Source organism: Cotesia typhae, unplaced genomic scaffold (assembly GCF_013202065.1).
Source record: "Cotesia typhae breed Kobodo isofemale line unplaced genomic scaffold, CoteBio_Ctyphae contig_5, whole genome shotgun sequence".
Lineage (NCBI taxonomy): Eukaryota > Metazoa > Arthropoda > Insecta > Hymenoptera > Braconidae > Cotesia > Cotesia typhae.
In genome coordinates this window covers 5646773-5660357 of record NW_027423757.1, presented here as the reverse complement: position 1 = coordinate 5660357, position 13585 = coordinate 5646773, and the positions used below count along the sequence as shown (strand labels likewise).

The following is a 13585-nucleotide window of genomic DNA, read 5'->3' as shown; positions in this document are numbered from 1 at the left end:
ATTGAGGAAAAATATTTGCGATGTTTCCTAACTTTGGCGTAATACATACGACCGTAGATGTTATATAAAAATATATGCATATGTACATATATATATTTTTATATAAAAAGAGAATAATGTATTTTCATCGCAATACATTAGACTGGAATTGGCAAGTACAAGACGGATGGTGATAGTAAATCCGTATTGAATTGTTGAATTTGATTTGGGATTCCCCGACCTTCGATTGATCGTCATCAGCATCGTGATAGATGGGGCGAATAAGCACGCACGTGTTTCGAATAATTATCTGATGAATTGCTCACTCTGACTACGGTTTGCATGACAACCGTAACATACTCTTGCCATAAAATTCAATTATTCCGTTTATTGCAGATTAATTTTCCCGGTACATGTACGAAGACACACATGTGCATGCATTTACATTATAATTGAGTTGAACTTGAGGGAGGAATATTTTAAAGACTTGAATAATTTGTAAAATTATTCTTACATTAAGAAAAAATTAATTTGATTAAAAAAAAAAAAAAATTCTTGAACTGAAAAATTTTTCAAATTGTATATATTTTTCGCACATGATTTGATTTAATTGTTTAAGTCGGCACTTTCAGCGCCGTCACTCCTAATTGAAAAAGGTCGATCGTGATTGACGGAAAAAATTCCCTTGGCAAGAATTTTTATTTCAATTTAAAAAGGTCAATTTCCGGTTGCTTTCATTTTTCACTCTAAACCGCTTGAATGAAATAAAATGTTTTCTCTTAAATAACTTAAGAATAATATTTTGTCTATTCTTGACGTTATATATCCACTTTCGAGAAGTGATTTTAAACCCTTGGTACCAACCGAGACTTTAAGGCCTTGGGGATTCGGTAGGCAAGTTTTTAAATTTCTGAAGTTATATAAATATACCTTCTTCTCAAAAATTCTTCTGAAGATAAATGATCTATGTCATTTTTCCAAACCTCAAAAATGCCAAATTTTTTCTTTATTCCTGTTTAGTCTGCGTCATACTCTGTTTATGAATCACTGATGCGATAAATAATATTTTTTATTAAATTTTAGTCCTGTATATGTGTATAAACATTTTGTCTTGTATATGTATATGAACATCAAGCTCGATCTTTTATAATAAAATTCAAAAGTTTCTCTATTGATGTATATAACTTTTTATCAATTACTGTCAATAAAAAAACGACTTATTTTACCGATTTCATTTAACCGCTCAACATACTTATAGAAATGTTGAAATAATTTGGAGTGCTCTTGAAGCATTATAATTGTCGCAAAATTATATAAAATAGCGAGAGTTGAGTGTGATAGTTTATACTTGGAATAGAATAGTCATTTGCATTACCATCACAGAGAGTTTGTAATTTATGTTAGACAGCCGTAACGACAACCTACCGCCAACGGTGCTCCTATCCGTTATACGTATACAATGTATGTGTATGTATTTGTTATTTCTCTGACGTGTAATTAAATTTAAACTTTTTATTGCTTCACTTGCAACTGAAATTCATTATGAAAAAAAAAAAAAATCTTCAAGTCAATTTAATATTTAATTATCATATTTTAAACATAAAACTATTACAAAGAAAATATTTTATTATTTTATTAAAAATTTGATTATTTTGAATTAAAAAAAATTCTTTAAAACAACTTTCTTGCTTAAGGATTTTTTTTTTGTCAAGTTCAACTGTTACGTCGAAAACGCAACTAAAATTTAATTATTTTTATCCTAGCCGTTAGGCTAATAGATAAGGATCTGAAGCTTTATGGGAAGGGGTTGAAGTTATAATATAAGAAAATGAATTCAATTTAATAAATATATTATAAAATTATCATACAAAGATTTGAATTATTAAAACAAACATAAAAATCTCAATTAAGAACTTACTTAAATGTCATTGTTACCGTTTCTTTACATAATTGAAATTTACTTTACTAACAATTGTTTTTTTTTTAATCTGACGCGTGGTTTCATTAAAACTTATAAAAACTTTTTCGATGTTAACACTAGGACGTCAGGACAACGAGAGATATTTTTGTTGAAAAATCGTAAAGGTGTCGAATTTTAGGGCGTTACTTATTTTTACTAGATGGGAGAAATAATGTCCAATTATTTTTCTATTTCCTTGAGCCCTTGCCCTCTCTCTTAGATTTTTCTATAATGTTGCATGAGTTCCCTCTACTTGGGTCAGAGTACAATATCGCTTCTCCTTTACTCTTATGCTCTATTATACATCTATGTGTTTGTGTATACGTAAGCGCATTTATGCATAGACAAAGACATACATGTGTACTATTTTACATTAAATTATTTACTGTGACCAAATTTTTATATTAAATTAGTTAGATAAAAATTAATTTGTGCATAGATTACAAATTGTCATTAGTTTTTTAGATCTAAATTTTTCTTTTTATTTAAGTCGTTATTTTATTCGAAAATAAAAGAAAACATCTATTTATTTTTTTTTGTTTAAACTTAAATTATAGTTATTAAATTTTGTTCCTTAAATTATCAACATATATATATATATATATATATATATATATATATATATATATTTTTTTTTGTTAATACTAGAATTATCATAACATTCCTTTTTATTTTTTTCTTTTATCATTATTTACTTTTATTTTATTTAAACTATTGTTTATATATACATTTATTTTGTTATCGAAAACTTCTATTTCGGATCTCGACAAAGTTTAAAATTCTATTAGGGTATTTGTTCAGGCTCAAATCCCTTAGTATGGTCAGGCCCAACTAAAACTAAATTTTTCAAATAAGTTTCTTTTGAAAATGCTATTGATAAATTTGAAGATAACAAAATTTTAAAAATAAAATAAATGTATGTAATTAATTGTAAGAACATAAAATTATTTATGAATAATTAAATTCTATTTGTTATAAAATAAAAATGTCGGACGTTGAGTCCGACATAACACAACTTAATTTTTAAATCATGTAGTTTGAATATAAATATGGATTAATATAAATCGAAGATTGGTTTAAAAGGAAAGTTACGTCACTTGAGACATTAATCGACCATTTAAACATCGTATACCTGATGGACTCTGATAATCGTTAACTTGGAACACAGTTTCTTATTTTCCACTTGACGTATCGACGCTTCCGAGTTTACGATCGATCAACTTAAATATATACAATATAAGATATATACTGTACGACGTGTTCTACTCAATGCTGAATATATATGTATAAGTAATATAAAGTAAAGGTAGAAGCATCAGACATAAGCCAAGTAAGAAGTGCTATTGCCTCTGGGGTCCACCGCAAAATCACCAGGGAATCCAATCTTCTTCATCACTCAGATAAAATTCCCTTCGTGAGAGTTAAACAAAAACATCTGTGCAATCATTAAGTTCACGTTTTACACATTTTAAACTTTTTTTTATTTATTGTTAACCACTGCTCTCTTTGTATCTTTAATGCTTTATTATTATTGCTTAATTATTTATTGGAAAGTGAAATAAAAGTTATCTGCTTTAAATAAATTTAATTTCAAAAATTAATTCTTTAGAACTAAGAATAAAAATTTAATTTTGACCAAAACTTTTTCTGCTATTATTATTATTAATTAAAACTTTCCTCAACTCTCTAATGTCAATTTAAAATTATTCTATCGTTGTGTAATTTTTCACTGTCAAGATCGAATTTACACGAATTTGTACCCAACATACTTTTGTTGAAATTTTTAAAACACATTAACTAATTAAAAAATTGAAACTGAGAATCTTTGGACTCAATCCAGACATCCGAAAAAAAAGTCAATCTCTTAACAATCATAATTTGTAATTTAAAAAAAAGGAATAATTTTTTATATTTCCTTTAATCCAGCTCGGCTTCAGTAAGAACTTTCATCTCAAACATTAATACCTTCCTTTATTTTAATGTTTTTTTTTCCAAATTTAAAAAAATTTTCACTAAAATGAAACGATTATTCACGTAGAAATCTACATAGATATATTTATAGGATAAAGTATATGTGTGTATATATATTTTCAATCGATCCCGGGTATGAGAAAGAGAGAAGGTTTTTTATGTTGAGTCGTGACCCCAATCTACCCACGGGTCGTTGCATGATCCAAGTCCGCGACCCGTTTTTTTTACGAATAGAATAGAACACATATATATCTATATGTTTATACACTCAAGTATTACGACGCGGCGCCTAAAGCCATTCTAGCAACTTAAACAGTATATACAAATATATATCCACACTAACTCATAAGATAATACTGACAAGTCTCGCACTGCTTAGGTATCCCTTTTATACTTTATCGTCGCCCAAGGAAAATAAATCCCGAGTCATCACATCGATCGACTGAGTAGATCCAAAGACTACTATTCAACTCAGCACACTGGCACTGATTGTAAATCGAGTCATTTTTTATCCGCCATGGCTATTGATGTATTGATTTTAATATATTAAAGATTTCCCTATTTAAATTCTACAGAATAAAATCTTTAGTCATCCAGTTCCATTCACACAACGTAAACACAATTCACAATACCCGACAGTATAGTCATGATTCTTAATACGGTGTAGTATGATCCAGAATCGATAAATCAAATGATGACTCGTTATTAGATCACGACTTAGCAAAAGCTGCTTTTATTTACGAAATAAAACGTGATTATCCACCTGTTTAGTTTTGAAATTATAAAATACTACGTTTTAGATATATTTATTGTTAAGTACTTGGTCCATTATATTTATTATATTAGCATAAACAAATGCATTAAGATATTTCCTGAAAAGTATACATCAAAATATTACAACAGTTTCATTTTTACTGGGCACTATATTGTTATTATAATACATTGTTTTAGAATAATTCTCACGAGTAGTTAAAAGTTTTTGTTCGTGCGAATGTTGCAATCCGCCTATCGTGAGAAATGTTTTGATTGTTAAACTACCAATTGACAGTTTTATTTGACAATCTGTTTTATCTATTACAGTCAAGGTAAAGTCGCCAGTAACTCTTACGGTAAATTTAATTTCTCCATAAAAAAAAATTGTAGTAAAAATATTTATACAATTTTTATGAAAAATATATTTTTTCCGATTTTTATATACTTTTTAATTATGATTGAAATACATTAAAGATTAATATAAAAAATATGTAAGCAGTACATAAATAATAATATAAAAATTATTTTTCAGACGAATTAAAAAAAATGACTGAATAAGAAAACAATGAGAAATAGGTTAATTACAATGAAAAATATGTAAGGCATTTAAGAATGTTATCATAATAAATTCAACTATAAAAAATTGATTATAACATAAATCTAAAAAAAAATCTTTGTATTATTTATTTTTAATGTACATAATGTTCATTAGGGATTGTGTTTAGATGACAATAATGATAATAATTAGACGGTGACGTGAGTGAAAAAGCCCGAGAATTTTGGCAAGACCGGACAATATAATAATTGGGATGCATAGATGCTCTCGTAAATCGCGATTCACCGAGGACATTGCTAAAATATTATGTATTGTACTAACGTCTATATATGTTTTGGGAGAGACGGGACAGGGCGAAGGGGTGTTGAGATTACGCGGGGCACATATGTGTGAAACGCTTGCGCGCCAATATAGCAAAATAGCATTGACTGTCCTCTCAAACTCAGTACGGTTGTATGGGTATATATAACAACAACAACAACAACAACAACAACAACAACAACAACAACAACAACAACAACAACAACAACAACAACAACAACAACAACAACAACAACAACAACAACAACAACAATAATAATAATAATAATAATAATAATAATAATAATAATAATAATACGGACAGAGAATAGAATAGAACGTTACCACGAGAGAGAACTGCGAACTATACAAGCACACGTGCACCGCAAGCATGCGATAGTGTCTGGCATGCCGACGATATACTGAGGATCGATAATACTTGCCAACATCTATACATATATACATACAAGCTTTTTCTCTCTCTGGGCTGCTCCTTTTTTTGACGAACCGGTTAACGTAAATTTACTTCTCCTCTTTTTACTTTGCCGTTCAAACGTCACTCTCATAAACTTTTCCTCGCGTACATACATAAATACTAAAATATACAAATACATTTTCATTCTCTTAATTTGCCTTTAATTTTATTATCCCCGTGTAATTATTTGCATGTATATGCACAAATGTGTAATGTATAAAAAATTAAATGTGTAGTCTGTTGACGAGACAATTGATTTGTTGCTCGAGTTACATAAAATAAAAGAACAAATTGCAGACGACGCCGGGTATAAATAAAAAGTAATTAAATTAATTGATTGATACTAAAATAAAAGCAAAGTTTATACAGATACATGCATATATATATATGAAGAATTTATAAAGCAAGTCTTTGGATGTTTTTTATTTTTATAAAAGTGCAAACGTCTCTACGTCCGTAAAATACTTTATATTACTTGTACGTTTTTTAATTTGCCCGACATATAACAACCTCGAGACTTTAAAAGTATAGGTAAACTAGAGTCCGAAACTTTTATGATTAATGTTTAGTTGCGGATCGGCGGAAGTGCTGACGTGCGCCATCTTGCGCGTGGGAAATCGCTGTGTGTTAAAAGTTTCACCCGCACCTTCATCCTCGGTTGTCTTTTGCTCTACTCGGATAGAAAGTGTTAAGTCAGCTCGACAAGTTGATTTAAACAATTTATACCCAAACACACATACAAACTTACACATGTATGCAAACATTGTATGCGTTCTATATTATACATTCATCTTTTATCAGCTTTTACAAATACAATAAATCAGTCATATACTATTACGCAGCTAATTTCATTTAAATTCTCCTCCAGTGTTTTATATTCGTAATAAAGCTGATTTATTTTATATATTGTGCAATATTTATTTGTTTATGCTTTATAGATGTTCTATTTAATTTAATGTTGAATATTAATAAAAAATAGGTTAGTCGAAAGGTGCAATACGCTTTTGGTAAAGATGAAAACCAATAGCCGAGACATCGGATACTCATTGGTCGAGTTCTGCACCTCCGATCCCTGGATCCGATCGAGCGTATGCAGCGTGAAAGCGATACACCTTGGGTGGCGGCCATTCTCGTCCTACCATAATATATAATGTATATATATATATATATACATATATATGTGTGTGTACATACATTTTCTCGATAGTTGGAAATGGAACTTGTGGAACATTGTCGTATGTACTCTTTAAACGGAAAATTTTATGTATTCGCGTATTATCTATCGGTTGAAAACCGTCAAGTTAAAGTGAAATTTTACTCCATAATATTTTATTATTATTATTATTATTATTATTATTATTATTATTATTATTATCATAATATGTCGATGTAGATTTTATTAACGATTTTTCTTCACTTGTTATTATTCCTTATATCTGACAATAATAATAAAACTTTCTCTCATTTTTATCAGTCACATCATATATTTACAGTCGATACTTTTCCATGTAATTTTTTATCACGTCATTTTATGTATCATAAATAAATATGAATGACAGCTCGTCGACATGTAATAGAAATAATTTCGATTTCGATATGAATTGATAAGTAGACATTGAAAAAGTGTACCACTAAGTTATAAAGTTTTTTAGTTAAACTCAAACTTTGAAATTTGTTCAATTTATTCTCACAGTAAATTTATTCATTACAAATTATAAGTTATAAATAAATAATGAAATTAGTTTATAACAAAAAATAATCTTGAGGGAAAATCGAAAGTGATCAGTTTGCCAACAAAAATACTCAAATGATGTAGCGTTGTAGTAACGAAGGGTCAAGGTTCTTTCAAGTACGTCAACTCACGTTTAAAAAACGATTTTTTCATCTTACATTTTCCTTTCTTGGATCAACTTGCTTGACAAGCTCTGTGAAATAACAAGGTGAAAATAGTAAGAGACACGTCAAAACCAGACGTTATCGTACGTTTGAAAAAGCAAGGAAAAGGTAGCAGAACTTTTCGTTTGAGAAAATAACAATAATAATAATAATAATAATAATAATAATAACAACAAATTAAAAATAAATTGTTGAAAAATTTTAATATTAAAATTAAAAACCTGTATTTTATTTCATTCTTTTGACTCTGCTCATAAAACAGTTCTTTGTTCGTAATTACAATAATAAAAGTGCATTAAAGATATAAACGATTAACCAAAAAAAAAAAAAAAGTAAAATAAAATATGACTGATGTAACAACAACAAATTAGTCGTTCACCTAGTACAATTGTCATTGTAAAGCATAAAAAGCTATTACTTATACTTTTACTACTTGTATTCTGCGTATACATTCATACAGTGATAAATACATCCACCACATGTATATCGAACACAGATATATATGTAAATAAATTCAATAATACTTTATATAGTTATGTTATATGTTATTCGTTATATTACATTACATCGTGTCCGAATAAGTAATACAAAGCGAAGGAATGAAAACGTGCGAGAAACGGAAGTTAGTTGGTTGGTTGGTTATTGCTGGGACTGACTCTTGGTAACGAACGGCTGTGTGCTGTAATCGCGAGTCTATAATTAGCAAGTCGGTGCACGGGATGTCTGACGGCACTTGCCAAGACCCAGAGAAGAGAGAGAGAGAGAGAGAAAAAAAAAAGAGAAAGAGATAAGACGTTAAATTGTGCAGTGTGGACTGTACGCTAAGCATGACAAGGGCCTCTGGAGGACGCGACTAACAAATATCTACAAAATAAAACTATTCTATAGAAATAGAAGCCAGTACGTGATAGAGATAGAGACCGATAGATAAAGACAAATAGTTACTAGCTGCACTTAACTTGTATATTATATTACATTATACGTTTATTATTTTCTTATTTAGTTTTAAAACTAAACTCGTTTTATGTGATAGTGCATAGTAATAGTGGGTATACTCTCTTTAAACTTCCTGACTGCGTGCTCCCGTTTTATTTCCTCCTCGTTCTATTCACAGTATAATACTAAAGTTATACTGTACAAACCTAAACCTATACTTGCCGAGTATATCACGCTCAGTACTGTACATTACCTACGTACATACTACATCTACTACATCTCTTCTCTCTACTCCTATTATATGTACTGGTAACGCATCCATTTGCGGCCTCCCATTTGCCTCATTCTCTTTTTCGCACACCTCGTCGCATATCTATCCAATTACCGGATGCAAATATTTCCCAGTCGTCCTTGTAGTAGTTCAACTGTTCTGCACTTTTATATATTCTATAGCTATCTACTGATATTTTTCTCAAGAGAAAATTGATTTTCTATATCAATTTAACTTTTTGTATCTTTACCCATAGGATGTATCGTGTTCAGTCGTTATCCGTTGACAACGAGCTCCTTTTTGTAGACTCCGTTATTTTCATTTAGATTTTTAGTTTCATTTTTTATTACATTATTATATTTATCGCTCCTACAAACTCTTTGTAGTTTATATTACCGTTAAGTATTTGATAAAATTATTATATATTCAATTTAGTTATAGTAATTGTTATTTTAATTGAAATTTTATAAGTTTTTCGTTTAAAGACAATTATTTTTGGCAAAATCCAATTTTATTGTTTTAAGAAAAATTTTACTTGGGCCAAGACTATTTTAATCTTCTTCATTAATTTTCTTGGCTGAAGTAAGTATTTTTTTTTTTTTTTTTTTTTTTTTGTATAATTGAATAATCAAAGTTACAACACTAAAAAAAATTTTTTTTTAACCAATAAAATTATTTTGAATTATCTATGTTCTTCAGTTGAAAATTTTTTTTTGACAGTAAATTTTGTTTCCAAAGTTTTTCTCTTAAATCAAAATAATTATTTTTACAGTGTAGATAAATAAATCATTGACTTGTGAAACAGAAATGAATATTCGTAAAAAAAAAAAATTTCCAATTTGTTTTTTTAAAAAGATCAATATTTTCCAACATTTTTTTTTATTATTGTTCAAACTCTTTCCGTTCTGATCTTTTATTTTCCCCGTGTATCATTTAATTTAACTCATCCATTTTTTCAGTTTGCAGTAACAATAGTTGAGTTTCTTTTTTTGCGAAAACATGTATATTTTGTACGAATTTTTATGTCACGTGAATACGAACAGTGTACAAAATAATGATAAAATGACAGAGTAAATCGTTGAAATTTAGCTGGACGTATTTCTCGTTGCTATAACTTTTATACATGCCAGATTCGATTATAGATAATTAAAAATATCAATGACATTCAACCAGTAAAATTTTCTAATTATATAGAATTTAAAAATTACTCAATTTTTTTATAGAAAATAATAAGTATTTATTCTTTGTATATTAAATTTATTTGAAAAAGTAACTAATGTATTTATTATCGGTACGTAAAATGACGCCATCGCATCGATAATATTAATGAAAAATTTCCATATCTTAGTATTCAGTCAACAACCTTTGTAGCAACGATATTTGGTTTAAAATAGACAATCGCGGTTGGCTGTGGACAGAAAGTTTAAATGTGTAATTGGCAGTGATATAATTTAATTTAACTTAATTAAAACTCGATCAAATAAAGTTTATTATAAACTATATTAATAGAATTATTATAAGAATTAACATTAATTTTAATAACAATGATAATGAATAAATGTTAATTTGTTTTATTATTTATGTTTCAGGTAAGTCGATATTTGAATTCCATCTGCAGATTGTCCCGCTGAGTAAAGTGAGAATTTATTACTTTTATCGTTTTTTAATACACAGTTGCATTCGTGTGATAAATCTCCGCGAGTTCGAGGAATTTATTTTGACGATAGAAGCATAGTTTTATTTATTCGTTAAATTAATACCATACCATTGCATGAATATATTTTGATGAATATTAAGTATATATAGTATTATTATCATCCAGTACCATTGCGGTACTGTAAAAGTAAATTTATTTTTTAATTGATTTATTAAATAGAAAAATAAATAAAAAAATAGTTATACGATAAAGACGAAGAATAAACGGAAATAGTCGGTGTTATTTATTATTCTTGATGCATACAATCGTTGTTAAATAAAAAGCATTAAAGTGAGATTGTAAGCTTTAAACTCATAACAACAAATCGTAAAAGAGTCTTTTGTCGATTGTATTATGTTGTACTAACTGCCAACTGTTTTAAATTACCTATATGTATATTGTCGTTAAGTTCCGCTGGTATCTAGGGTATCATTTGAAGATCGACAAAATTCTTCTACTTTCAAAGATGCTTATACTTTTTTAAGCACAATTGCCAGAAGATTTTAAGAGATAAAAAGAATAGTTAAGCGTAAAAAGCTTTCAGATTTTGTAATTATTTCAGTATCAAAAGAAATAAATTTTGAAGTTTAAAGTTTGTTTTATAAATGTTAAGTTCATTTACTTTTAAAATTTTATTGAGGTACGACTATAAAAATTTATTAATTTAGTATGCTGAAAAAAAAAAGTTTATTTGACTCGAGGATTGCTTGATTTTTAAATCAGAGAGATCTAAAATCCATTTAAGTTATAAACTTTTTAAAGTAAATTTTAAACTTTTATAGTTTAAAGTAAAATAGTGTGTGTCTGGATAAAAAAAAGTCGTATCGTATCGTATCATGTTGAAGTTGGAGTTCACCAGAGAGAAGAAGAGAATACGAGATGAGATGAAACAGCAAAGGCTCTCTTCTCTATATTTCTGTAAAGTATACTACTGCTATCTCGATACTATACGGTCTGTTGTGTGCGATCACGAGGAGATCGTCCGCGGGGCAAGAGAAGGCTGGTCTTTTACCCAGAGAAGGGAGAAGCAGCCATTCCAAGCATACTTTACGTCCGGCTTGATTTGCGACGGCCTGTGATATTAATAGCTTATTCATGGTTGGAATTGGAGCACGACTTTACTATCGCTCGCGCCCAAATTCATCTTTAATTATAATTATTTATATTGAAACTCGGGATAGAAAATTTATTTTATCCCAATTTAACTTTAAAAAATGGGTTTTTAATACGAGCGAGGATTTTATTAAAGTTTATTTAGTTTTATTTTTATGTAATTTAGTCGAAGCATGCTTTTGAAGGGAAAAATAAATAATTGGCGTTAGTAAAGATTTAAATTGCTGAGAAACAAGTCTCTGAATCGTTTGAGTTTGGTCACCCTAAGGGCGATAGTCTGGATGTATTTGTAATCACCTATCGGCGATGGAGCGCTCGAGAATAGAAAGAGATATATAATTGAGAGAGGAGGGAAGAGGAAGAGAATAAGAAGGTCGGGAGCTGAAGGAACAAAAACGGTACACACCACACGTGTGTAGCGGTTGTTCTCTTCCTCGTAAAGACCGAAGGGGAAAACCGTGTCGGATGCACTTGGAGACACCAAGTGGAACAAAAATACTGAAAAAATAAAAAAATTAATTTACTGGCTGAAAGGAAGTTGAATGTGCTGTGAAAAATTTTTCGTTTAAATTGACAACTTTTAAAATGATGGGTCAAATTTTTTAATAATTAGTTTTTTGGTTTGGTAAATTTTTTTACTAAAAACTGTGACTAAGTTATTTTTAACTTCGAAGTTTTGACTAAAAAATTAATTAATGATTTGATTTAAAATAATTAAATTATTGAAAAAATAAGAATCTTTAGAATTGTTTTATGAAAATAAAATTTTGAATTGTTCGATGAAGGATCATGATAAATTAACACCTAAAAAGTTAACTGAACAAAACAATCCAAACACGAACTTTTTCAGACGATGACAAAAAAAAAATCATTTACCGTGTGAGAAATGGTGTGTGTAAGGAGCAAGAGCAGAAGCTAAACAAGCAGTGGTGTGTAATCCTGAACTCACTGGACTTACGCCAATCCATGTAGCATCCGCTCCACAAATGCTGCTAAATATATATTATACTCTATCTAACTGCTGCTTCCAAACGTTTACTGTACACGCAAAACTTTTGAGCGAGCAGAGGTGACGAGGATCTTTTTTGCTTTCGACAAACAATAAAAAAGAATTAAAAAAAAAAAAAAAAAAACACTGCTACCGTTTGATCCTTTCTAATTGTCGTCAGGTGAAATTTCTTAATCAACAAAACGCGATCCTAAAATAAAAACAAGTGGGTTTGTTTAGAATAAAAATAATCGGAAGGTCAACCAGTGAACTTTAGTCTCGTTGATATTTCGATGCCCGAAGTCTGAGGTCGGCTTGTATTAATTTTTTTACAAATAAACTCAATTTATTTATTATAGTTATTGGCATAAATCAAAATCTTGTTTTTACCAAAAAGTAAATAAATGTTTTTCAGCGTCGTCGGTTTTCGTGCAAAAGACAGAGTTTATAAATAGTGGGTCAACCAGTAGGATTCAATCACGTTCCAAGGTCTCAAAATTCTTGTTCGCCAACGTATTCGAAATATAACATACTTGCTCCGAAATATATAGATATATATCGCAAGTTGCTAAAATAAATCTCTATTGCCATCTTCAAATTCAAGGGATTATCGTAAATAAAAACAAAAATAAATAGACCGTCAATCATAATTTTTACGTTAGAAAAAAAAACAGAGACAGCAAGAATAACT

The 13585-nt window shown here is 29.0% G+C and overlaps 1 protein-coding gene across 2 annotated transcripts in view; it reads left to right on the top strand.

Moving 5' to 3' along the window:
* The window catches only part of LOC141531428 (uncharacterized), a 149041-nt gene that overhangs the window by 29604 nt on the left and 105852 nt on the right, over window positions 1-13585 (top strand). The window contains exon 2 of one of the 2 annotated variants that reach the window (XM_074249253.1): window positions 10687-10733. The exons of the other annotated variant lie outside the window; for it this stretch is intronic. The gene's annotated coding sequence lies outside the window, so the exon portion shown is untranslated. The remainder of the gene's footprint in view (window positions 1-10686; window positions 10734-13585) is intronic. 2 annotated transcript variants of the gene reach the window in all.